The sequence below is a fragment of the Protopterus annectens genome, chromosome 13.part0 (genome assembly GCF_019279795.1).
Source record: "Protopterus annectens isolate FY-2018-M chromosome 13.part0, PAN1.0, whole genome shotgun sequence".
Classification (NCBI taxonomy): Eukaryota; Metazoa; Chordata; order Ceratodontiformes; family Protopteridae; genus Protopterus; species Protopterus annectens.
Window position 1 is genome coordinate 1,035,250,633 of NC_056747.1, and position 26,887 is coordinate 1,035,277,519.

Sequence of the window (26,887 nt, forward strand, 5' to 3'; positions counted from 1 at the left end):
ATCACACATTGTATGTCTCACTTAATGCAGGAATAACAATGTGCATAGATTGTGTGATGAATGACTATTCTCTGGCAGGCAGTGGCTCAGTGAACTAGGGAAATTTGCATGGGTGATGCAATTGATGGTTCAAATCTGGAAGTATCCACATCTTTTGCATGTGAGGTATTTATATGTTGATGTTTTCACAGACTGTCAATCTGTAAGTGGTGTAGCATTATGAACCTCTGCCACATATTAATTACATCAGAGAGCTGGAGAATGGCATGGGCATTTTGAGTGAAGTGCAGTACTGCAGAAGCAGAGACAGATGCCAGTGTCTGTATCACACAAACTCCTGAACAGAGGTGAGGGTAGGTGTGGCCTGGACTCACTTTATAAGTACTGGCAGTCTCACTGGGCATGCCCAAACACTTAGTTAAACTGAGCACAATTCTGTTGCCCCTTGATCAAAATTACCTGTTATGTATAGATATGTCTATACATGCATACATATATGTAGACATATCCGTCTGTCACTTTCTGTGTCTCACATACATAGTATATCTATTTCTATGTATTTTAAAATAGATATATACCTATATATATACATTTATATATACAGCCCTGTTATATACAGAAATATGTGTGTGTGGATGTCTGTATTGTCCTACATACCCTAATACTGATGAGTAAAGCTGCTCTATCACACATCTATAATGTTACTGAAAGGATCCAAAGTAAGGGCTCAGCAGTACATAATGCAATTACCTACAGACCCCTGCACCTGCTGGATGTCACCACATAGACAGCAACAGGTGAGCAGGTGGTATAATGTATAATGTTGTTTACACACACATGGACAGGGCACATTGTTCCTGCCCACAGGTTTGTCCGTCCAAGTGCAAACAGCTACATATGGCCATACTGGTAACTGTAGACACATAGTAAGAATAATAATAGTTATCTCACTGCTAAGATACTAGATGCAGATAACAGTACAAAGCAACGTTACTCTGAAGGCCTCAAATGCTGTTCAACACAAGCCTAGTTTGTGTAATTCACAAGTAATTTCCCTGCAATCACATATAAAACATTCATCAACGGTGGTGAGTGTGATAAATATTGTGATCTATAGTGTGTAAGACTAAATAGGCAGGTGTTCTAATGTGTGTGTGTGTGTGTGTGTGTGTGTGTGTGTGTGTGTGTGTGTGTGTGTGTGTGTGTGTGTGTGTGTGTGTGTGTGTGCATGTGTGTGTGTCTCCCTGCCAAACAACTGAGAAACCCACACTGGTTATCAAAATGTAATAGTTATGCACTTTGTGCCCCTGTAAGTTGCTGCTGTCTTCCAAATTACCCTCTTCTAAAAGGCCTGATGATGTCAACTACCTTAAGACTACCATTTGCCATTGTAGCACCTGACATAAGCCATGGTGCATGCAATAAGTATTTAGGTTCATAGGTTCATAGGTGTGTACTAGGCTAATGGCCCTGGAGTCTTTACAAGCCTAGCCCATAGGATTACCCTGACATAGTGCCACCCGACCTTAGTTCCCAGTGCCTCTGTTGAGTACAACCACTGGAGTGATCCTGGGGTGAATTTTCTATTTTCCATCCACTCATCAAAATTTCTCTTGAAGAGGGCCAGTGAGGTGCTCTGTTTGACATGTATGAGAAGTCTATTACATAGCATGGCCAGTATTTGGGTTATGAACCTGTCCCTCCAGCATGTTCTATTGATTGTGGTAATGAGGTAGAGGTCTCTAGTCCATGTGGTGCAGAGGGACTGGGATTTCTTTAGATGTAGCATTTCTAACAGAGCTGGGTCAAACATGGCTTTGTAAGTCAAGCAGAAATCACCTCTAAGTAGGTGATATGAGACAGAGAATAGTTGGAGTTTTTTGAGTCTGTCCATATAGGACAAGTATTTAAGGCCAAGGATCCTCTTTGTGAGGTACTTTTGTGGCCTCTCCAGTTGTTGCAGGTGTCTAGTGAGGTATATGCCAAATGGGGCATTCTACTCAATGATTGGCCTATTGAGTGAAGAGTAGAGGGAGACAATGACCTCTTTCTTCTTGGATGCAAAACACTTAGTAATGAGATGTGCCAAACAGAAGGACTTTCTGACCACAGTGGCAATGTGGTGGTCAAAAGTGAGGTTGTTGTCAACCTATGTTCCAAGATTTCTTACAATGCCTTCTGTGTTCAGTGGACTACCATCAATGTGATAATTTATGGGAACCAGGTTCTTCCCAAAAGGGATGCCGACACATTTTTTGGCATTGAGCTTAAGGCTATGGTTCTGACACCAGTGGGATGTCAACATCACTTGGGGAGGTAATAATAGCTCCCAACTTGCAATTGTCTGCAAACTTTGTCAGTTAGAGTCCCTTTGTGTTGGCCTGGACTTCAGAGAAGTAGATACCAAACAGGAGAAAACACAGGACCGAACCCTGTGGGACTCCACTTGTGCCTGGCTGTCTGTCTGACTTGGAGTCATCTACTTTCACACTGTAGGTTCTATCTATCAGCCAGTTGGCAACCCACCTAGAGATATATGGGTTGATGCCTAGCTTAGTGAGTTTTTCTATGATTCCTGAGTGGGGAATGGTATCAAAGGCCTTGGCCAGATCAAAGTAAGCTGTATGAACCACCTTGCCTTCATCCACAGCTCTGGTGACTGACTCAAATTTGACCAGTTTGAGCAGACATGATCTACCCTTCACAAAACCAAACTGTGTGGGATCCAGAGATTGTAGATTCCCTATATCTTTGTTTATTAGGTCCATGATGATGCCTTCCATAGCTTTGCATATCAGACTTGTCAGGCTAATGGGGCAATAGTTCCCAGGGTCTGTAATTGCTCCTCCTTTGTGAAGAGGGATGACTGTAGCAGTGTACCATTCAGTACGGACAAAGTCTAAGGTGAGGCTGTATTTGAATAGGGCACACAGGTGAGGTGCCAGTTCACTCTGTAGTTCATGTAGAACAGCCAGAGATATTGTCAGGTTCCATAGAAGCTGTATTCTTGGCCTTGGACAGTGCTGTTTTAACCAGTGCAGCAGTAATACTGGGTGGCTGGCAATCTACTGGTATTGTGATTGGTCCTTTGGGGGGAGGGGCAAAGTTGGCACTGAATCTGTCCACCAGTATATTAGCAATATCTGTTGGCTCGGTATAGGAGGTACCATTGTGCAGTAGCTCAGAGCAAATCTGTGTATTGCCGTGGAGATTCTTTACATAACTATAGAAGGCCTTGTGGTTGTCTTTACTATATGGTGCAATCCTGTTTTCATAGCTAGCTGAGGGATCTCAACTTTTTCTTGAGGCTGATACGGGAGTTTTTCCAGTCTTGGGACTTTACCTCATTCCGCATCAGTTTCCTCCTTCTGCTGTAGAGTTTGTTTATAGCAGGGGACCGCAAGATTGCAAGATTGGCTTCCTTTTATTGGAGGAGAGCATCTTGGTTCTATTGGGTATGGCGAGATCCATGCATTCGTGTACATGTTCATACAGTGCATTGGTGTATGATTCGGCAGTCATGCAACTATTCTCTGTTTGAATGGGTGGCGTGAAGTTAGCCACCTCTGTTTTTAGGAGTCCAAAGTTAGCTTTGGAGAAGTTTTTCATGGTGGTTACCTTTGTGGGGGTGAGGTGGAAGGGATGTGTATTTCCAAGGTGATTAGTTTGTGGTCAGATCTATCCAGGGAGGAGTTGACTACTGGTATAGAGCAATGGTCACCCATGTTAGTAATGGCCAGGTCAAAGATGTTGCTACCTCTAGTGGGGTAAGAACAAGCTGGTTCAGGCCATTGGAATTAATGAATTCCAGGAAACGTTGGGCAAGTGTATTGGTGTATGAGTAGTTTTCCCAGTTAATGGAGGGGTAGTTGAAGTCGCCCAATATGGGAGTGTTAGGCTGGACCCTAATATTCTCCAGGGTGCTTAGGAATGTAGAGTTTGAGTCTTGGGACATGGTTGGGGACCTATACCAGGCTACAACCTGAATTGCTGTCTTACCCATTGTTAGCTGCACCTGAAGTATCTCTGATGCGTTATCTTGGGCTACCAGTCTGGAGGTGTGTGCATCCTTTAAGAATACGGAAACATCACCACCTTTGGAGCTTCGGTCCAAGTTCTGGGGCCAAAAGGTGTGGAATGAGTTATAGCCTGGTAGTGCAGGGGTGTTTTCTGCTGCTTTAAACCAGGTCTCTGTTGCAGCACAAATGTCGATGTTCTCCATTTTGAGGACTGCTTCAAGTGAGTGCATTTTCAGATTTAGACTTCTAGCGTTAAGCAGCATGGCCATCAGATTGCATTTGTTTGTAGCTGTTATGGTGGCAATCTGCTCTTTGGAAAACTGTCTAAAAAAGGCACAATAGGGGTGGCAAGAGCCTTGGCCAGGAAGCCTAGGGGTGACATATTCAGGCCATCTCTGGCAAAGCATGGAGGTCTGTCAAGCATGTCATCCCAGGCAGACAGATACTGGATCTCCTTAGAAGGATACCAGAAATTTAGCCAATTGTTGAAATCAATCATTTTCTGCTTGTACTGTGGTATCATTCTGGGTGATGGTAGGATGCTGCTCAGGGCTAGGATCATACCTGCCTGGGCTACATAATCCGAGAGCTCCTCCATGTCTCTTCTCATTTAGTCCAGGGAGGTACATCTCAGGTCATTCACACCCACATGTACAATGACAGAGTCATATTTGTACCTGTTGTTGAGGGATCTGAGTGCGTGTGCTATGTTGCAGATCCTGGCACCTGACAGGTAGCTGACTGTTACTTTCTCCTTATTCAGCCTAGTGATTGGAACATCAGTGTTCCTCACTTTCGAGTCACCTATGACTAGTGTGTTGGGCATGGTGTTTTGCCTTAGGTACTTTGGTTGAGGGGCACACTGTTTAGGAGAGTTATGTGTCTCATGATTAGTGTTGTGTTGTGGTGGTTGAGTATGTTTCTGCCTTAGTGGTCTCTGCTGTTTGGGTAGATTTTTATTGAGAGCCTCTGTGAAGGTGGGTGTGTGGTTTGCATTTTTATATGAAGGCTGTGTTGGTGTGTGTTCTGGAAGGCTTTGTGTTCCATGTGGTCTGGTGCAAGTGCTGACGTCTCCTCTTGACCAGCTATTCTGGTCTTGGCTGGAGAGTGAGTGGCTTCCAATTTCAATATATAAGTTCATCTCTCGCAAGTCTGAGTGTTGGGAGGTGAGAGGAGAGGGTTGTCAGTGTACATGAGGCAGTTGCTACATTGCCTCAGGATGCCCAAGTTCACTAGGTTAATAGGAGAAAACACAGGGAACTGACCTTTAAACATGCCTGGAGGGGTGGGCATTAATAATAAGTACTGGAGCTGTTTCCTTGTAGAATGTTTAGCGCTGGTAGCATTTTGTGTGCCACAATAATTGCTATAAGAAGTCTGGTAAAGTGCTAGACTAATAAACTAGTAAAAGTGCAGGAGAGGAGAGAACTAGCAGATCTAAGGGAAATAAATTGAAGAGCAGACTTTGGCACCATCCAGAAACTTACAAACAGTCCTGGATACAGCAAATCTGTATCTGGACTAGACTAGTTACAGGAAAGGCGGGAAACAAGTGCAAATGTCGCTTTTAATCCAGAAAGTTGAAAGAGATGGGGAAAAAAACTGCCCAAATGGCCAATAAACTGCAATTTCTGGGCCAGAAACCACTCCTCTTGTGATAGATAGGCTACCCAGTGCTTACCACTCCCACTGATAAGCTAGAAAGCTTCCTTCCAACACAGAAAGACTTGGGGGCTCAGAAGCTTACAAACAGTCCTGGATACAGCAAATCTGGACTAGACTAGTTACAGGACAGGCAGGAGACAAGCACAAATGTGGGCTTTTAAACCAGAAAGTTGAAAGAGATGGAAAAAACTACCCAAATGGCCAACAGACAACAATTTATGGGCTATAAACTGCTCATCTTGTGGTAGATAGGCTACCTAGTGCTTACCTCTCCCACTGATAAGCTAGAAAGCTTCTCTCCAACACAGAAAGGCTTGGAGGGCTCAGAAGCTTACAAGCAGTCCTGGATACAGCAAATCTGTATCTGGACTAGACTAGTTACAGGAAAGGCAGGAAACAAGTGCAAACATGGGCTTTTAAACCAGAAAGTTGAAAGAGATGGAAAAACTCCCCAAACAGCCAATAAATTACAATTTCTGGGCCAGAAACCACTCCTCTTGTGGTAGATAGGCTACCTAGTGCTTACCACTCTCACTGATAAGCTAGAAGGCTTCCCTCCAACACAGAAAGCCTTAGGGGGCTCAGACACTTACAAACAGTCCTGGATACAACAAATCTGTATTTGGACTAGACTAGTTACAGGAAAGGAAAGAAAAAAGCTTAGAATTTTTTTTAAAGAAAAGGAGCTAAAACAGCATGAAAAACAATTCAAGTGCAGTGCAACCTAACACACTTGAGTGTGTAGCAATATTAAAGAAAATACAGTTGAAATAAATGCAATTTATTCAAACTGTATTCTGAACTGAATTCAATTATTCTTTTATTATTCAACTCTGAACAGTTAAAAAGTGCCAAAAATATACTTATCAGCTGAGAAGCACACTCAGTCAGAACACAAGGAGATTCCAGCAAAGTTTTTTTTGTGATCTATAGTGTGTAAGACTATATAGGTAGGGATTCTAATCTCACTGCAGGCCACTTGGTGTGTGTGTATATGTCCATATGGCATAAATGTGATCAGCTAAGTAACTTGGAAATAGGTAGGTAGGGTTTTGCAGAATTTTATTTGTAACAGGTGATGTGGCCCTCCAAATGCCTGACCACAACTAGGTCTGTGATATCATCAGCATAATATGTTCTAAACAGATAGTACTATCAGACATGAGATGTGTTGCATGCATCACGTAATGTGAGCAGTAGTGTGTACCATTACATAGGTAAGTGCTCTAATCTACATACATCCAACTTGCATTATGTGTGTGCCATGTCATGTCCTGTAAGCAGGAATTGGAAGTAGTGCTATCCTCAATGTAGCCATGTTTGTGTGTGTGGCTGTTAAAGCAATTTACATCAGCTTATGCAACCATAGGATGTTTGAAATTCACTAGTATAATGGCCATACAGCCATCACAATCAGAGACAATTGTATACTCTTATTTACATGATCAGCACATATTGCCCTGGTCCAAGAGTGACACTGGCAGAAGCCCAGTGGTGAAATGATGGTTGCCTAGCCAATCATACAGCTGGCATGTGCTGAGGTGCACTGATGTGCTCTGCTTGCCATTAGCCAGGGTTCTGTTTCAAAGGTTGGTTAAAGTCTGCTAGACAAATCTCTCCAACCAGCATGTATTACTAATGTCACATACTACGTTAATGTCCTTAAGAGTGATTAATCCATGTACTATGCCACCTACAGATATGCAGCATTTACAATCACCACAGTCACACATTGCTCCATATGTAAGGCAGAGATCACATCTGAGTAGTCTATATGTCACAGGCTACAATGACACTCATTTCAGATGACCCCTATTGAACACATGCTGAAGCCATGAAGTTCCCTTGTGAAGGACAATACTGTTGTGTGCAAGTGCCAGCACTGCTTGGAAAGGTCCATTACCAAATGAGCATTGCACTCAGATATTGAGATGCTGAGGGAAGAGTACATGGAGATTATGAGTATGCCACTTAAAGGTTATTGTGCCCTTGGCTATGACATATGATTCCCGTCATACCACTGGGGAGATATGGTGATCTCAGGCACAATAGATGTAAACCTGTGTGGCCAGGTATGTGTGCCCAGTTCTTTCACCTCTGAGTATGTACATCACATGTTGCAACTGATGTGCTACTTATCAGGTACATAGGTGTTAGTGATAGAAATTACACTAAATATATATATTTGCATGGAGTTTATGGCCATTACTATGTCAGCAGGCATTTGTTCATCAATACCCTCTTGTAGGATATTGACATACCTCACAGACTCCATGAGTGCTCACAGTTTGCAGGCATCAGCCAACATTATTAGCCACAGGCATTCAGTATTCAGTTATATCATGGTTAAAGGGACTCCAAGCAGTAGAGGACCCAGGACTGAGCTTGTTGAACACTGTTGCTTACAGATTAGATATTGGAGGTGGATGTCCCTATTTTGATTATGTGTGCCATCAATGGGCCACTAAGTGACCTGTACAATGATAGTACCGTGCTTTGCAAATTATTCCTGAGTGGGGGATATAGTCAGATGGCTTGACTCAGTCCAGTGGGTTGTATGCCCTTATGTCCCCCTCACCCAGGTCCTCGGTGACTGCCTCAGAATTGTCCACCATATTTAACAGTCATGGTCCCCCTGTCAGACAGCCAAACTGTGTACAGTCAACTGTGTGTAGATCACATATATGTGTGCTGATGAGCTCCATGATGATTCCTCCTACGGCCATACAGATATGTATACTCAGGCAAAGATATCTATAGTTCTGGTGGTCAGTGCATGCACCACCTCTGTGCCATGGTATAACAGTTGCTGTTGTCTAGTCAGCTGGGGTCCAGCCAGTGGTTTCAGTATGATTGCAAGGTGCTCTCAATGGTGTAAGTAATCCATGACAGATCCCATGTAGGATGCAGCCTGAGATGTTAGCATGTCCAATACATGCTATGTATTCTCCATAGGGAGGCCATTTATGACCTACACTGTAGATACGGAAGTTATGGGACAGGTTGCAGAAATGTCATGTGTCACATGTGGTGGGGACAGGGGAGTAAAGTTGACACAGAACAGGTGGGACTACAAGTTAGCTATGATTACAGACCCATTCTATGTGGCATCATTATGTATGAGCTCACCGACAATCTGGGCTTGTCCTTTGAGGTTACACATGTAACTACACTGTGCGTTGTGGTTCTGCTTTGTGTGGGTGGCTAATTTTGTCACTTACCATGTCTACACAACATCACAACAACACTATTGTAGTTGTTTTAACTGAGCAGGTTGTGCCTCCATTTTAGGGGGGCAGCCTCACCCCAACTGTCATACAGCAATGTCCACCTCTGATTGTACAGCTTGATAATGGCAGCTGTCCACAAGGCAGGTTAGTTGTGCCTTGAGGAGCCTGTGCTCCTCTTGTCAGGTACAGCTGAGTTCATGCAGTTGTAATGCTGTTGGCATAATTCATGAGTGTGGAGCTCTGTATACGTGCCTGTCTCATCAGAAGGGGAAGGTGCAGTCAAGCTACATAAACCATCCAACAGGAGGTAATAAATGGCTTTGTTGAAACATATGCCTGTATTGTCTGCAAGGGGGGGTTAGTGCTGGTAGTTTTAATGAGTCTCTGTGTTCAGATCCCACCAGGGAGGACCACGCATTGGGGGTGCTGCAGTGGTCACCCATATTGGTATACACATGATGCAATACATTGGATCCCCTTGGGGAGGATGTCATGGCAGTGCTCCAGAGCATTGTAGTTAAGGACGTAGACTAACCTTTGGCCAATTGATCTGCAGCATGACTAAGCAACACAGCTGGTGGTCACTTAATGCCACCCCACACCATGGTGTAATGATATATCTTGATAGACACATGTACATACAAATATGCACAAAGCATTCTGGATTCATGGAGCTGCTCCTGTAGCCAATTATTGATTGATTATGTGCCCTTCCAGTACTCAATGACACCTGCAGTGTCTCTGGGAAATCACATTTTCACAAAATCTGGATGTGTATCTATCCTTAATGAGTATGTATACACCACCTGCATTGCCTTGAACACTGTCATTTTGAGGTGTGAACATGTGGCTGGATGTGTAGTCTGGTATGGCTGTGGGGTTGTCCACAGCCTTGAACCTGATGTCCTTGATTGCAAACATGTCTGCATAATCCAGAGTGAGGACACATTCCACAGAGTGGGGTTCAGTGTTGCCATACCCACTGTGTAACAGCATAGCCATGATGTATAAAGATGGTGTTCTCTCTGCCAACTGTTTCCTGAATAGGGCATCTAATATGAATTGTGAGGGTGTCAGAAGCCATGGCCGGTACTCCAAATCTCAGGGGTGAGAGATGAGCACCATCACTGGTGAAGCACTGATGTCTGTTGAGCAAGACATCCCAGGCAGACATGTAATAGATCCCCTGGCAATGACACCACATGCTAAAGCAATTATTGAGACTTCCATCAATTTCCATGTGTATGGAGCCATCATTCTAGGTGAGAGTCAGCTGCAGCTGAAAGCTATGCATATACCCATGAAAGAAACAGACTTGCTAAGCAGATTCATGTGTCTGCATACAGGCCGGTGATGTATGTCCCTAGTAGTACACTCCTGCAGGAACTATGATGTCAACATTATGTTAACTGATATTCCTTGATTTGCAGGAATGTGTGATAAAGCCTATTGTGTCAACCCACAGACAGCTATCTGTGATCCTTCCCATATGTAGCCACATGACACAGACATCAATGCATCTCACGATGTGATCACCTTTGACTATGAGGTGTTATTTTGTGTTTTGCCTCGGTTATTTGACTGGTAAGAGTGGTACATGCAGTATTATGTGCACTGTGCACTCCAGAGGCAGGATTTTCTGATGTGCCTGTTTGGCAATGTGTCGGGTAAGGAGCTGGATACAGGGAGGTGTGTGTGATATGAGTGTAGGTGCTGTAGGATGTGAGCTGTGCATGTTGGCATAATGCTCATTGCCATATGAAATGACTGCTGCTGGAGACACCATGGCAGCAAGGTTTGAAATGCAGTCATATCTGTCACATTTTGTGTTTGTGTGTCATAGGAGTAGAGGGGTGGGGACACTCCCAACATATCAGCAGCAGGTCCTGCAAAGTTAGGGTCATGCTGCCACACCCTTGGGGTTGACAACCTGATATACAGTGTTTGTAGGCTCACCTTGCAGTGAAGATGTAGATGCCTGTGCATGCACAGGAGACTTGTTCAACTTTGTTGATATTATATTGGCCTTGCAAGCATACAATGCCTGTCAAGCAACTAGACAACACACTTATTGTTGTGTGACATGAAGTGGGAACACAGACGTGTTTCTGGTGAAAAACTTACAGTATGACATGCCTAGGACATGTGGCAGGTGGCTACACATTGGCCAAAGGTGGCCTGTCTGCTGCAGTAGACCTCACAGCCATGTCATACAGATATCCATCAGTAATGTGTTGAAGGACAGGATACATGACTAGCTATGAAACTGTCACATATTATGTCTCACTGCCAGTGTGCTAATTGTTTCAGCAAGACTTGACTTCTGTGTTACTGGACATTGCACATTATATTGTGGTGCTACAGTAGTGCTCTTAATCCCCCTCTTTGTCAGTTCCGTAGTGACATACCACCAACCCTGGAACTTAAGACATAAGATAGTGCCCTGGTTACTAATCAAGGCATCTACCTGGAAAAGGGTATGTGAAGCCTACACAGCCTTTCATGATGTGGGACAGCTACGTGGATGAACAAACAGGCTGTGTCCTGCTTGTCATCATGCACTTTGGAGTAACATTTTGCATGTGATGACAGAAAATGTATCAGGGCATGGCATCCTATGTGAGAGTGGTGTCAGTGAGACCAGCATTAGTAGTTCCCAGGCATCGGCAATTCATTGGACTCCCATGCTCAACACAGTCTTCACAAGGTAATTGTGCCCTTCCAGTATACACTGCTTGTGTAGTCCATCTGCAGAATATCTGTGTAAAATCCCCACCTTACCTTCACAGGATATACATATTACACTTCACTAACATGTTTTTCTGTGCTCTGTACAGACACCTTAGATGACTCTCTTCTTGGAATATACTGGAAGTAACTGCAATACATAGTTACACAAAGGACAACTAGCATATAGTGCCAAGCAGTGTCCTCAGATCCCTGAATCATGTGACATGAAATGCCATGAAAGGAGTTAGCATGGATACGAGCAGTAACACTGTTGTACACCTACTGACACTGGACCAAACACTGTTTGTTATGCTCAAGGTAAAATCATGCCTACCAACTCTAACTGGTGAACCCCATTCAGTGTTATGGACCCCACTGAGTGTTACATTATGCAGTGGATGATGGAAATATTACTCACTCTACCTACCATGGCCTGACAAGGTGTTTGACAATATTAGGACAGCAGGCTTTGCTGGAAACTTTGCAGGTCAGCTGGAGGACAAGTAAGTGTCTGACAGTCATAATCTGGGAAGATAGCATTGGGAGACCTATGTTGCAATGATGCCAATCACCAGTGAATTTCCCCAGACATCATTAATGGAGTACCCCTTGCAGCCATTTCCTCTCTGGAGTCACAGCCACCGTCAGTGACCTCTGACTGACTACATTAGCAGGTGAGTGCATATCAGGAGCTTTCACTGAATCCCACACACAACCAACAGTTATCCAGAATAGCCTGAGACACACATTCAGTTATTGTCTGAGCCACTGATAAATACTAAATGCCAGTGACTACACAATACTATTCTTTGGAAAGTCATCCACCCTGGAAAATATCGTAGTGTGTGCAACACCACATGCAGTTGAGCCATTACTCGTGGACTTATGGACACGGAGAGTAATGTAGCCTTTGACTTTCACTGGTCAGTAAGATGTGGGATGCATTCAATGTTGTACAACCTAAACAAAAAGGTATGTGATGTAAATCCCAGACTGTCATTGCTATACTGAATATGGCACTCATCGCACCTATCATTGTGTACAATGGCACCCTTGCTATGTCACTATACAGGCATATCTTACAACTGTAGCAGCCACACAGTTTCTTTGGTACACTAATACACATTGCAGATAGCATGTTCTGTGAAGTCTGTGTCATAAATGCTTTGGAGGGGATGTGTATGACTGACATACAGGGAGCTGTCAGATTCCACTGTGTACCTCCTGCGTATCCATGACAGGAATAACACCTGTTCTATACACCTACACCATCACTGTGGTATAAATAGTACATGCTGGAGAGATAGGTATGTAGCAGACAGTACACCTTATATGTAACAGGCCCCTCATTCATGTGAAGCACACATCTGCTATGACACACATCATGTTCAGGTTACACCATGGGATGCAGAACAAGACAATCATAGCTGTTCTCGAACAAATGTCTGTACTGGACACAGGAAAACTGTAGATGAATCAGCTCCAGCACCACAACTTGTAGATGTGTTAGCTCACAAAACTCTGGTGATACTTATTAAGAGCATCAGACCTTTTCACAGATTAGAGATGCATGAGTACGCTGAATGATGCCATTGTCCTTGTTAGCCTGTTATACACATATGGACCTATGGAGCTATGTACCTATAGTGCTGTACCTTGCTGAAGACATATCTCTTCTGTGCTGATGTTCTATTCTGTGCTGTGACATCTATGGCTTTATTGCCACTGTGTATCCATAGGTGTCCTCAACAGAATCCTGAAACAGAAACAAATCCATGGCACACCTGTCATTGTGTAAGTTCATAGGTTCATAGGTAGGTTTTAGGCTATCAACCCAAGGGCCTACATAAGCCTAGCCAACAAGGTTCCCTGGCTTACGCCACCCATATAGCCATTACAACATCATACAACATAAGGTACACACAATTATGTGGCTTACGCATTACAAATATCAGCATACAGTATCAGTCAGTAACTACTACAAGTGGCATGTCAAAACAACAATGCATTACACAAGTACATGTTAATTTAGTTACCATGTGGATCAGACACATAGCTTTATTTCCTTGCATTAATGATGAGGGTGACAGGGATGCGGCACAGGTATCATCACTTGTACAGGATGTTGTGTGGGGGTGCAGGAGCCCTAGGCTGACCCAAAAGGTTGACAGCATGTGTGGGAGTCAGGAAGGGAAGCAGGCAAGATAGATCATGGAAATGTACCATGTGTGTCTGTAGGTGACCTGTGTTTGACAATGGTGTGCGATTGTATGCGTGTATACAGACAAGCTCAGTGCTAGCCCTACATCTGTGTATGTTGGACAGCTTTGAACCATGCATGGTAGAGCTGACAGTTCATTGTCTCTGGCCCTGAGCATGGGAATCTGCTCATCCAGGAGCTGCACTGGCAACTCCATGCCCAAGGTCAGAAGCAGTGCTAGTATCTCTTGATGACTGCTGTCTGCTGGGACCGTGTCCTCCACGGGAATACCCAGGACCATGAGCCCATGACCTACCATGTCCTGGTGTGGACGGCACACTCTCCTCTGTAGTGGTGGATGTACTGCCATTATGGGACCATGACTGTGCACGGCCACATGGACTTTCAGCAGCTGGGTTTGTTGACCTACGTCCACAAGGCCGACATTCAACTCCAAACATACTTTCCAGCACAGACACTGTACGTTCCAAGACAGACACTGTCTTAGCCCACCTTCTAGTCACTGCATCAGTGAACTGATCCAGGCTGTCACCAATGCAGTAGAGGCAGTCACAGATGTCAGACTGTGCTGCATCCATAACCCTGAGCATACATCTGGAGTTCCTTTCAGACCATCCCTATGCCTCCATGATGGCCTGAAACATACTCTGAGTGAACCATGATGTGACACCTGCAACAAGTGATGGAAGGACAGCTGCCATCCTATGAGCACACTTATCAATCTGCCTGTGTGGAACCTCACCAGTTGTTTGGCTATGGCCAGTGTCTGCACTCACTAGAGCCATAGTTGCCATAGGTTCCTGTTCAATGTCCCCAACCTCTGACTGTCCAATATCTGTGGCTTCCGGGGACTGGGTATATGTAGGCAAACTGACTGTGTGCTGTGTCAATAAGGGCAGAAGAGTGATGTCAACCTCTGGGACAAATTCAGCCCCTGAAACCCCCACCTGTGCCTCACTGTGGCCACCATCATCAGCAGAGTCTGAAGAGACACTGACATCAGGTTGTGTTGGGGACACAGACCAACCCCCTGGTCACCTGTGTTAAGAAAGGAAAAAGAAGTAGATTGATACCTACACTATTATGCTCTGCAGTACTATGTTGCAATATATGTAGAGCTCTATACACTGTTATTACTATCACAGACCTGTTGAAACTCAAACCTCATATAGTAGGACAAAAGGACATTACTTTTCCCACAAACAGCTGTATTTGCTTGTAAATAAAAGCTCTTTACACAGCAATCTCATCAGCAACAATGAAGTACACTGTTGACATTTGTAAAGACTCTGCACAGTTGACACATATGGCAATCTGCAATGTCCTGATAATACTGTCACATCCATCAGTGTGGTCACACCTACAAGGCATACATATGACTCTAACAAGTGTACAGTCAAAAAATATCTGTGCAGTTGGCAATCATGCTGACAGTACACCAATCCAGACAGCATTCCTGGGATGACACTTTAGGGATTATGTTGCTGTAAACATACATCTATGACAAAACAGTGTCATGCTTACCAGGAGCATCACCATGGCCTTGTCCAGTACCAGACGGTCCTGTGAAAAGTTGAGGGAGAGGGAATGTCAGTACCATTGCATGTTGCACCACAACAAGGTAATACATCCATACAGCTCACGTTTACAGAAGCTACTGTGTTAATTGTTATATTGGTCAAAATCTGAGCATGAGAGTAAAACTGCAGTTAACCCCCCCCCCAAAGAACACAGCCCTGACACCCACGTAAGACTATGTACAGCCTGACACACTGAATGCTATGGTATTGCAATGGTGATCAAACAAAGCTTACCTGCATGCTCCTCTGTCATGTAAACTGTGGCACCAACATCCATGATGTACGGTGTGATGGATGCCTGGGAGCTGTCATGTGTGCCTAGGTTTGCCAGGAATTCCTCAGTGGTTGAGAGTGGTTGTTCCAGTGCAGGCCCTCCACTAGTGAAGCCACAATCCCTGGCTACATCTGCTGCTCTTCTGCATGCAGCAAGATCATGTCTGTTGCACAATGTTGAATCTGCTCATATGTCCTGCTCTGATGACCTGTGTCATTAACATCACGGACAAGTTCAGCCCACAATGCTGCCTGCTGTTCCCTGTTTTGCCTCCCCTTGGACAGTAGGAGTTTGTGGTGTTGCCGGAGGCCTTCAAGTATAATCTCATCCTCCACACCCATGAAAGGTGCACAGCGCCTTGGGTACATGTTTCCTGAATGACAACTGAATGGGAACACATGTCAAGATCACATACGAGGCAGTACAATATATAGAGATGCATCAAGAACAGAATGGCTGGCAGTATCCACTGCTTGATCAGACATTTTATATTCCACAGTGTGCAAACATACTAAGCGTGTGGATACAACTAAGATACTAGTGGTATTAGTATTAGGAATTAGCTATTCCTATGTGTATCAGGATAGATACTGCTGTATGATCATACACCCAACACTGGAGTCTATTGTAGTGTGTCATCTAGGGGCTACCCCCTGACAATATGTCAAAACAACAGTGCCAAAAAAATAAAGGGGCAGTCCCATGAGACCAGTGTGCCACACTATCAAATAGCATTCAACCCTTGATGTAGTGTACGTCCTCTGTAGGTGTAACAAATCTGGAGATCAATGACATGTCATTATCACAGTTCTAAGAAAGGCTTGATGCTGTAATCCCTATTCCCTGTAAGTATATTCACACATCTACATCCTTTTGTAAATAAAAAGGTTACATACCTGCTGGAGTGCAAAACTCCTCTGTTGATATGTGGTGATACTTACATTTTTGCAAAATCATATTCTGTGTGCAAAAAGTCTCATAAAGAATGGTTCCCCATAGCCAGCATGTTTGCCTTTTAACATATTTCTCATTAGCAGGTGATTGCCTCTTAACCAATCTGTGGTTTGGAAATGCTAATTGCAACCAACACAGCTGATTTGCACTGTCATCAGCCAATGACATGCGACCACTGTACAAGCTAGAAGCCTTTTCTGATATGTTGTGCCAGACATTACTGGGGTGAGGAGACTATGTCATTGCAGAAGGTAGGTCTGTATCAGCTGCTGTTACATAGAGATGTGTGTGCTACATGCTACAGCTGCAGCTGCAGATAATAGGCCAAGGCAGAGAGTATGAACATTTTGGAGGACAACAAGCTGTAGGAGTAACTGTGGGAGCTATGTCCACCTTGTAGTAGAGGCAGAGCCAGAGTGAGGGTACCCATTGCATTCTAATTAAGGCACATATTTAAGATAAGTATGTTAGGCAACGGTATCATTAACAGAGTACTAGGCAACATGTTTGTTGTGTTCTTGAGCAACATAGGGGATGAATATAAGATGATGTCCACCATTTGGGCAACTGTCAGGCCACATGATACAGTTTGATATTCATTTGGAACATGTATGCTGGCAGTCCTTGTTATAAGCAGGGGCTTCATATGTATATGTTAGTTATGCAGTTTTGCTAATCTGCATTGTGAGTTTGAAAGGATTGCGTACTGCACTCTGATAGTAGTGGACCTCATTTGCGTTATCTGAGTTAAAATCCTCTGTGCATGCATATTAATGTATGATGTTGCACTTTATGCAATTATAGTTGTACTATAGGGAGATGTGAAGTGTGTTCCTATCCGCAGGCCTGTGACTTCCATCAGTGACAAGCAGACATTTCATTTGAAATGCATTGTGTGGATAAAGAGTGCATGGCTCAGTCATAAATTGCTGGCTTCACAATAATGCAATTTAAATGCTACACGCCACTGGATTTGAACCCAGGAATGTGTGTGGCAAAATGTACTATTTGCAAGGTATTTAACAGACTGAGCTACTGAAACACTGTTACAGCAAGTGTATTTGCAAGATATAAGTACACACATACAGGGTGTGACATAATTTTTTTACAGCCATCATTATGTGTATGGTTTATATGGATGTAATTCTGTACCAGGGTCCCAGTTGAACATGCATTATGTCATTAAAGCCTTAGCAAGTGTATTTCTAAATATTGCTGATAAAAGGGCAAATTTACCTGCTATTATAGACTTCAGTTACTTCCATTATTCTGTCTTTGGCTTCCTAGTGGTATACTGTTGCACCAGACTCCAAGGTACACTGACATTTTTTCCATTACTATTTAAGCAAGTTTGCATGATGCAGCGAGATGTGCAGCTCCACTTAAGCTTAATGACTGTAACTTGCAATTACTATGTTTTGCTTAAACCACCTCTTTTAATAAAATAGCTGTGTGGCATGGCAGGTTAATGCAGTGGTCTAATTGTGAGATAAGGGACGTGTTTATTTTGTACATATTTATTATTTAAAACACATATATCAATATATCTCCATTTAGCTGAGCTAAGCAAAGCTGTGTGATACAGCAGATCATGCTAAAAATATATAAAGAAAAGAAAAATGGGGAGATACAAAAGTGGTGAAATGGGGTGCAAGCAGTGGGAAAAACACAGTGAAAGGCAGGTAGGTATGTGCAGGAAGGGTGTAGGACAGAACCAAAGGTATGTATATATTTCTTGTACAGCAACAACAATGTCCTTTGACAGAATTTGTAGATGACTTTGGACTCTAACCCCCAGAAAGAGGGGTGAGGACAATATAATTGTGTTGTTAAGCCAATTGGACCAAATTACGTGTGTCCAGTGGACACGTGCAAAATGAAGAGCAATGTATGGGACTTTTTTTTTTTTTTTTGTGACAGGTGCCCATTTTTCTTTTTTAAGGTGATAGCTGAATGTTGGGAAAGAGACATAGGTACATGTGGAGGAGGTAAGTTGGGTAGGTAAGGAAGCTTTTGGAGACAGACAAGACAGCAGACAAGGATTGTATGTGACACAAGAGAGGGGTTAAAGACCTTGGCTTGGGAGGGTGTTGTGGAATCCCAGTCCAATGTGCCTACACAAGGTAGCAGCATGACTCACATCCCCACCCATGGGACTGTCAGCACTGTTCCATCACTGACACAAGGGTGGCAGTGGTGGAGGCTGGGCTCTGGGGTGAGCCTGCCCCACCAGGGTGGCTAGCATGCTCTCCATCCTACCCAGGTGTCGTCCAAACCCATGGTGGACAATCCCATGCACCAAACCCACAATTCATCACTGGTGACAACTCCGCCTCCACTACCGCTACCAGAAGGAGGCTCATCCCTGTCTCATGGGGAGGTACTACCTGATGCTACAGGTAGTGCAGGGACAGCAGAAGGGGCACCACCAGTCTGGGTTCCAGATGTGCTGAGACCCAGTGCCATGGCCAGAGGAGGGAAGGTAGGCAGATCATGATCAACCGGCCGACCTTGATGCACTGTAGTAAAGTAGTTATAACAATAAGTTAAGGTTAGTAATAACCAAACCAATGTTTATTGGGAACAGAATGGAACATAATATTTATTAATTGAAATACATATTAAGGTATATTATGTGTAACCCAGCATTAAGTAACATAACAGTAAGTATGTTAACAGCAAGCCAGTATGAATTAAACCATAAGGCCAATAAAACAGTTAGTTTAACAAAATATGTTAATATTAAATTATAATAATTAATAACAATAATAAAATAAAGAAGATAAGGGATGGGGAAAGAGAGAAAACATACCATTAGTTATCTTGCAGGTAATGTTACTACACAGAGTACTACTACATAACTCTACAGGTGTGCAGTGTCACTTGTAAGTACAATGATTACAGTTCTTCTATAGCTGATGTAGCATATTCAGACCTCTCAAGCCATTAGCATAGGAGAGTATGGGCCAAGCAATAACAAATGCTGGTGCACAACTACACAGAACAGTTTCACATAATGAGGACTTACATAACTACTAAGGTGTTCTGTAAACAGATTTGATATATTGCATTCCAGGTAATAATTTATGTGGTAATCATGGAACAGACAGATTAGGCAGTTGTAATTACATTACGACAAATTGTGACAGTTGAGAGGTATGTTTGTGGACATAAACTACACAGCCATCATGCCTTAGTTGGCAGGCATGGGAGCAGAACCCAAAAGCTATAACTCAAGGGGACATCTGCAAATAATGCAACAATTGACTGCAGCAACTTAGGACAGACACGCAATAAATACATCCCTAATGCAAACATTAAGACAGATTCATTTAGGAAAACACAATGCTGCTTAACATTTTATTGGTACTGCGTTTTATTATCTACATGCAATGACATGCAATATCTGCCCATAAAGTGGGCTACCTCTACTATATACCTTTTATTCCTGGAGTGGGAGGAAAAGACAGCATTATGTGACTGAAACCGGCCTGGAGACAGCCTATGAGTTGAGCAATTCATTATTCAGGCCATTACTTTTGTATTCTGTAGCTATTATAGCTTTACACTTAACTGCAGTGACATCAGAACAGACATGCAATGAATACAGAAAACAACAAAGTAACTAGATAAAGAGAAAACCACTGTAGGTCAGTGAAAAACACCAACTGCAGAAACTAAAGTAAAAAAATATATAATAAAACTCTAGCACCTCAGCACACAAGCCTTTCACAGAGTTAACATCAAATGGCACAGAATACTTCAGCTAAATAACAAACTATCACATAATTAATCAATCAAACCATAAAACAATTAAACAATTAAAACAATAAAATAATTCACACTTTAATGTAAAAGAGCCTTCCACTCAATTTCCTTGTATAAGCCCTGAGGCACCAAGGTGCCAAACTTCAGTATAAAAACTGAAACAACATCCTTGCCAACTACTTGTTCTGAAATACAAGCTTTTAAAACAATGTCTGACCCCAGATGAGCTGTATGAAAGTGTGAAGCCACAGGGCTATCCATACTTTTGTTTTTTATATCTCTTATATGCTCCTGCATTCTAGTTTTAAATATTCTTTTGGTTTCCCCTATATAGAAGAAACCACAGGAGCCTGACGGACAATAAATTACTCCCTTAGTAACACAGGAAAAAAATAGCCCTGGGCTTAAAAATAATGTCATTTATCCTATCAAATGCCTTTAACACATAAGTACAGATTGAACATTTACCACAAGGAAATGTACAGAAACTATGCAAAGAACCAGTTAACATTCTATTTGGAAAAGAGAAAAAAGTTATGAACAACCATATCTTTAATATTTATACCTCTCTTATAGGAGACAGAAAAATACTTGGGTAGTTCTTTAACCCTATTCCTACCCCTATGAAGAAAGGGCCAGTAATATTTAATAATTTTGACTAACTCACTACTGTGAATATTATAAGAAGTGACACAATATATTATTTTATCACAACTATTTTTCACTACAAAATTATTATTATTATTCTTTTTTTTAATAGACCCCTATTATCTGAGGTAACAACAACACTAGTGGTATCTTTGCCCAGACATAACAATTCATTTAAAGAGTTAATAATTAACTCATTACTATAACCCCTTTGTTTAAAGGCTATACAATACTGTTTAATCTCATCCTTAAGAACCTGAGTATTATTACATAGCCTGCTTACTCAAGTAACTCATTATAAGGCAACGCATTAAGGGTATGTGGAGGGTGGCAACTCCTACTATCCAAAAAATGAACTCCATCATTGAATTTTCTACGTATCTTTGATTAATACTATTACCATATAGTTTAACTCCAGATCCAAAAAGACAACAGAAGCACCCTTTTGTACACCATCAAACTGAAGGCCAAAACAGTTTCTCTGGAGAGAAGCCACAAAAGATTCAGCCATGGTTTCACCACCCCTGCATAGAAAATCAAGTTATCTATAAATCTATTATAGAGAACAACATACTCTCTAAAAAATTCTAGTTTATAAAGAACCTCAGTTTCAAACAGAGCCATAACCAGGTTAGCATACATGGGTCTGATAGATGTACCCATGGCTGTACCTTGCATCTGTTGATAGGTGCAGTCATTATACTCAAAGAAATTATGAGTTAAACTAAAGTATAACAACTCTATAACAAAGGCGCTAACCAGGCTAGTGCCCAGAAAAACTTAAGGGCTTCTAGCCTCACCTTATGTGTAATACTAGTGTAAAGGCTCTTCACATCAATGACTATCCAAAAAAAGCCTTCTTCACAAGTAATCAACTCTATATTTTTTTAAAAAGTGAAAAGAGTATTTTGTATATGAATCCAGGCTAGTAACATACTTTAACAAATATGTATGAAGTAATAGACCCACATTATGCAAACAGTAATTATCAGCTGCCACAATGGGTCTCCCAGGAGGGGCAAAAGTATGTTTGTGAATTTTTGGTAGACAGTAGAATTTTGCTAGACAAATGCCTTCCACTTTAAATTTAACTTCCACATCTTGTTTAGAGAAATAGACATGTTTATAGCCTTTATATAGCAATTCTTTAAAACTTTCAATGGCTTCACAATATTCTTGTTCACTTAACACACAATAAACATTACTATCAGGGAGCTGGTCCATGCACATCTTAAAATATTGCACATAATTCAAGACAACAATTTTCTGACCTTTATCAGAGGGTTTAATAACAATGTCCCTCCTTGAACTCAAAAACTGTAATGCATCCCATTCTGCCTTAGTTAGATTATAACATGCCTTAGCCTTTTCTTTATAAAAGGCATTCAGGCTCACTTCAAAAGCATAGTTAACCATAGAGGAGAACTGTTGGATAATAGCATTAGAAAAAGGGGGCATAAAGTTACTTCTATATAGTACCTTAGAGGTATCTAAAAGACAGTAAGCATTAACATCATCCTGTGAATCCAATGTTGAGTTGTATATTTGTTGTGTAATATCTTGTTTAATTTTCTCAGTATTTCAACCACTGCATGCTGCATCATTTGTAAAACTCTGGTTTTACTCATTTTATATATTTTATGCTCTTTCTACAAAATAGCTATGTTTATATAATTTTTTTACTATGTATCTGGAGCTTTTCTCTCTGGGCCTCTGCTGAAAATGGTCCCTTTGTGTCCAATCGGACTAACCCGGTAAACAAATGAAAAATAAATAAATAAAAATGAAAAATATAGATCACATTCCCCAACATCCCCATCTGATTCAAGGAATGAATGTCCTTAGAAGGATTTTTACTGGGTCTATATTATATTCTCGAAAGCCGACAATGTTGAATCTGACATTGTCAGCACGAGAATATCGAATGCTCAGAATCTCGAGCGTGTAAATGGAAATCTCCGTAAGGGGAGATTTCCATTTACTGCAATGTAGTGCGGTCTCGGAGTTGGTATATTTAAGTGCAGTCCCCCATGTGGGGGTGCAGGGGGGGCTTGCCCCTTACTTAAACCCGTTAGAGTACTTTTTTCTTTTTTTTTATTTTGTCTTTTTATAAGGTCAGTGTTTGAAGACATCAACCATATGGTGTCAACCATATGATGTTCCATGTTTTCAACCGTCGATCATATAATATAGACCCTTTTTACTTCTTCTTCTTTCAGCTTTTCCCAGTTAGGGGTTGCCACAGCCGATCATCTGTCTAGACCCTTTTTACTATTCCCAAAATATTCTAATAGATGCAGCTTTCTAAAACATTTAAACAATTCTATTTTGCAGACATGGGAGCATGGCAGGGAAGTAGTAATAAACTTTAACCCACATTGTATCACTGACAATGCAGCCAAAGACAATGAATTACCAGACAAATTCTCAACCAGATTCTCACATTGTTGTTTGTCTTTCGGCTTTTCCCAATTAGGGGTCACCACAGTGTTACTCCTGTCCGCTAATGATTGACCGTTGTTTTTTATGGTGTCAAGTTGCCAGCCCGACGCCCACCCTTCAATGAAGGCACGCCCATTCAACGCATGTCTTTCGAATGCCCACACATCTGCGGGGAGGACATGCAGACTCCACACAGAAGGCACTCCCAACCGAAGCCAAGAATCGAACGGGAGAAGCTCTTGCTGTGAGGCAACAACGCTACCGCTGCACCACCGCCGAAGTTAGATTCTCACATTCAATAACATTATTTGATTTAACCACATTACAAATATTTGAATAGTACAAATATTTGAATAGTCAATGTCTTCTTTTCTTACTGTTGTAAAACTGTCCCTCCTTATTCTTCTGAAAGCATTCTTGTTTCCGATTGTTGTTGCCTGCACCAGGTCTGCCATAGTTCCGAAAATTCTCCTGCCAGTAATTTGGCTGCTGCAGTTGTGATAAAGGAGGAAAACCAGTAGCTTCATTCTCAGACTTCAAAGGAGGCAAAAGAAACATTAATTTGCCATTTCGGAAATGGCTACTGAACCTCCACGAACATTTTGCTTAATAACCTTTTGAAAATGTTCCATGAGCTAAATCTCGGAGATCCTTCTCCAGCTTATGAATTTTCCTTTAGATGATGTCACCGGAATTCTTCTCAAGTGAAGCATTCATAGAACACAATTGCTCAAAATGGGCTGTACCAACTTGTGCAGTGAGATTAGAGCAGGAAGTGGAGATTTCTTCCTTCAATTTACATTGTTTTAAAATGTCTCTATCAAGCAAAATTTGAATCCATTCCTTCACACATTTATGGCCAGCCACTACCCATTTAGTTTCAAACTGTACATCAGCAGCATCCATAGAATCAAAGGGAGTAGTGGGGCTTTTAACAAAATGGAGACCCCTTGGTGTAATGTCAAGATCTAGTTACCATTTTAGCCCCAAAATATTATAATGTACCACATTTTCTTTACTAAGCAGTCTCTCTAAAGAATCAATATTGTTGCGAACATCAACTGAAAAATTGTTACCAGACATTAGTCCACCAACATTTTGGAAAGGATTAGCACATCTCTTCGATCTACCTTCTTCCAGAAACATTTCCCAGGATAGAGTGGGTTCTATATTTTGAGCTGAAGTGCCCTCCAATGCTGCGTCCAATTGTAGATTAGTTCTAAGGGAGGGCTGAGTGGAAGACTGAGCAGAATCCATTGTTTCCTCTCAAAAAATGCATGGCAACTGCAGAAGTGAATCACTAGCCATAAAGTTACACAAAACAACAAAGAAACTAGATAACGAGAAAACCACTGTAGGTCAGTGAATAACACCAGCTGCAGAAGGTAAAGTAAAAAAAAAATAATAATTTAATGCAATGAATACAGCCCTAATGCAAATATTATGACAGATTTACTTATGAAAACACAATGCTGCTTAACACTTTATTGGTACTGCTGTTTATCATCTGTGAAGTATACACACAATATCTGTTCATAAAGTGGGCTACCTCACCCATTACCTTTTGTTCCTGGAGTGGGAGGAAAAGAGAGCATTATGTGACTGAAATTGGTCTGGAGACAGCTTTGAACCATACTATACATTATTCAGGCCATTACTTTTGCATTCTACAGTTATTACAGTTTAACACTTGACTGCAGCAACCTTAACGTATACATACAATGCATAGAGCTCTAGTGCAATTATGTTATGACACCACAATCCTGCTGTACACCTTTTTTCTTACTGTTATTGGTATTTAGTGTTTATTGCAATTCAGTTGTTATTGTTCATTTATTGCACTGCACTTCTAATTGCCCATGTATTGCACTACAGTTTGTATTGTTTTTTCTTCATTGCAGTACAGCTTTCTATTCTTTATTGTTTATTGCACTACAGTTAGCATAATATATCTGTACTTATCACACTCATGGCACAACCTGGCCAGGCATCTGGCATGGGACTGGACGTTGCAACCCCTTTCAGCTGCAGCTGTTGGGAGAGAAGCATACCATTATGCATGCCAGTTTTGCACAGATTCAGCTTGCATTTAGTAAAATACTGGAAGAAATACTTACATATGTCTGGGGCATGCCCAGCCCTCGCCTGTTAGACCCAGGTGCCCAAAGTTCATTTATTTCTATGCTTTAGGTTGTCATAGTGGTGATGACACTGCTCACTAGTGTGGGGGATACCAGTAGCACTGGTAAGTTCCCTGGCCAACTGATTCCAGGCCTCAGCCTTACACGCTGAGTCCTAATAATCACCCTGCAACAGCCTAGGTTCATAAATGCTTATCAGGAGCCCAACAAAAACCCTGGAGTCCTGCACACCCCATCTCTGCACCAGAAAGAGCACATCCTCTCCAACATCAATTGTCATACTGTCCGTTAGATGAACTCAAACAAATGCTGCAGAATCCCTGCCTATTTCACTTAATATATGCTGTTTTTCTGCCCTTACACATCATTCAGCAATATTAAAAAAAAAGCGCCACAGTGTTTAGCATTGTGCAAAGCAGCTTAGTAGAGCTGAGCATCATGAAAACTCACACAACAGAGGTTTTAGTGAAACTTAGCAATGCACAAAAAGAAGTGGCCATTAGCCATATCTAAGTGGTGCTTAGTACCTTGCAGCTCTTCCAAATATAAAAGTCATGTTTTTAAATTAAACAAATATTTAGATTACATTAAACAAATGTTATGTTTGCTAAAGATTTGAACCCAGAATGTATGAAGCTTTAAGCCATCACTCTACCCATTTAGCTACTTGGGTAGTATACAAACTGGTGTACCTTCACATATACTACTAAGCTACCATGACACACAGTGCTAACTGGCTTAAATGGGCTTAAACAAAAGCAGAAATAAATAATTAATTACATCCAGTTTGTATTTTTAGATATCTGGCAGGTGTCAGCTGTCTATGTGTAACCGCCATTTGGCATTGCTGCTCTCCACACCACGCAGCGCAAATGGACATAACATAAAAGAAAAAAATAGTAAGGGTATCTCATCCAGGGACAAGGTGGTCATAACATCCCTGAATTCTTCCCTTATAAAAACCATTATTGAGTACAATGCCTGTTTCGGCATGTACCTCACAAAGCACATGCAGCAGCTGGAGACACCACATAGGTTCCTCACCAGGAGAATCCAGGGCCTCAAACATCTACAGTACAACTGGTTCCTACCACAACAATTAAAAACTTCTCTTAAAACTAAAACACACATCTCTAGAGCCCAACAATCTTCCCAGGTATCTAAAAATGGTTGTTGAGGATATAGCCTATCCCATTTCCATACTCATAAACTGCT